The sequence below is a fragment of the Octopus bimaculoides genome, chromosome 4, assembly GCF_001194135.2.
Source record: "Octopus bimaculoides isolate UCB-OBI-ISO-001 chromosome 4, ASM119413v2, whole genome shotgun sequence".
Taxonomy (NCBI): Eukaryota; Metazoa; Mollusca; class Cephalopoda; order Octopoda; family Octopodidae; genus Octopus; species Octopus bimaculoides.
The window spans coordinates 61,331,096-61,333,316 of record NC_068984.1 but is presented as its reverse complement, the minus strand read 5'-3'; positions in this window follow the sequence as shown (position 1 = coordinate 61,333,316).

Here is a 2,221-nt window from a genome sequence, read left to right as displayed (position 1 = left end):
ATATATATATATATATATATATATATACATATGCATGTATGTATGTATATATGGATGTATGCATGTATGTATGTATATCATTCTCTAGTTTTGTTTGAGTATTTTGATATTATGTAGGCATGTATGTATGTACGTATGTATGTACGTATGTATGTATATGTGAAGATTTGTAGGTTTTGCTTTATGTATGTATTCTCATGCATATAGTTGCATATCTAGTCAGGCTCATATATATTTAATTGATAAACCTCTGATAAGTTTTACAGATTTTTACTGTTCCAGTGATGGACTGGATCTGTAGTCTTCGAATTAGCTTTCTCGTTTCTGATTTTGAGGAGCCTAATTTATCAAGATTGGTGTTTAGGCAGTGTGTTACATATTCATGGGACCCCATACTTACAGGTATAAACCAGAACTTGTAGTCTGGATAGAATAACTGCAGATTTCCCAATAGTTCTGCGTAGGTATTCTTTTTTCCACTGATCTTCAGCTTTATGTATACATTTGTGTATGTATGTACGTACGTATGTATGTATGTATGTATGTATGTATGCATGTATGTATATATGTATGTATGTAGGTAGGTAGGTAGGTAGGTAGGTAGGTAGGTAGGTATGCATGTATGTATGAATGGATGGATGGACAGATGGATGGATGTATACGCAAAATCATATTAAAAATATATATAAGCATATACACACATGTATAATTATGTGTATATGTACGATGGCTTTCGTCATATGCATGTGAAAATATGTATACACATACTTACACATGTAGTGTATGTATGTGTGTGTGTGCTTCTGTGTGTGTGCGTGTGTGTGTGTGTATATGTGTGTGTGGGTGTGTGGGTGTGTGTACATAATCGGCATTATTACAGTTATTAGCGGTCAGTTTCATTCGTTTCAGAAATAAATTGTGTAAATTTATGACTGTAAAATTCTGAATAACGAGATAATGAAATATTGGCCTACTAAGAGAAAAGTAATTATAAATAAATTGTTTGTCAGACATATATGTTTATCACTCAATACACAATTTCATGAACAATTGTCAACCGCCATAAAAGACCAATTAGCCAAAAGGAAGATATGGAAGCCTACCAAGTAGTGTAACATTACTAGGCGAAATCATTCTCTGGAACCCAGACTATGACATATGATAAGATTAATGGCTACTCCTTATCTGTGAAGGTGTTTACTGTTAACGATCATTAATAATATATACATATATGTAATCTATGGAACTTGAAAGTGCCGATAATTGAAATAGAGGATGATCTGTGAATGTATGTCAGAGACTTTATAATAGAGAATTCTTATAATTTGTTATAAAGACATTAAGACCGCAATGAATATTCTAATTTTATGAACTTAAATTTAATAACAGAATGTCAATGTTTACAATTCATATCATATCTTCTAAAGGATGAGTTATATTGCCGTGAGGACAATATTTGCTGAATTATCAACGGGTCAATTTATATATTAAAAAATATAATCATGCTATTGTTATCAAATTGATATTAATATAGCGAGGAGAGGAGTTCCAAATAGATCTTGTGAACTAAAATCTCTATACGATTTAAATGCACCAGTTTCTGATGTCAGAGTGGCTAAAGGTGTAGAAGGCCACTCAGGAGTCATGATCTGGATGCGGCCCTACTTCTTTAGAATGTAAGACGTTAAGGATGGAAACACTTGCGTGGGCTAATTTCTGAGTTTTATACATTTATTTATTTATAGTTGTAAGTCGACAATACTCCAATAAATAAATGGATAAAATCCATTATTTATTCCTTTCGTGTTTGTTACTCTGTGCAAAGATATCATATTGGATTTGAAAGTCGACTTCAACTGGTAGTGGACAACCTTAAGATAACCTGGCGTTCTGTACAGATCAAAAAGCCTTTTGTTAGACTAGTATATTTGTATTAACAGATAGCGTAAGAAATATTTTGTCCGGGTTAATAATCGCTTAATAATAACTATATGAGTGTGTGTGTATCCATGAATGTCTATACATATGTGTGTGTATGTGTGTGAGTGTATAGACAGGTAGATAGATATACAGACAGACAGACAGACAGACAGACAGATAGATAGATAGATAGATAGATAGATAGATAGATTGATAGATAGATAGAGAGAGAGAGAGAGAGAGAGGCAGACAAACAGATAAATAGATAGATAGATAGATAGATAGATAGATAGATAGATAG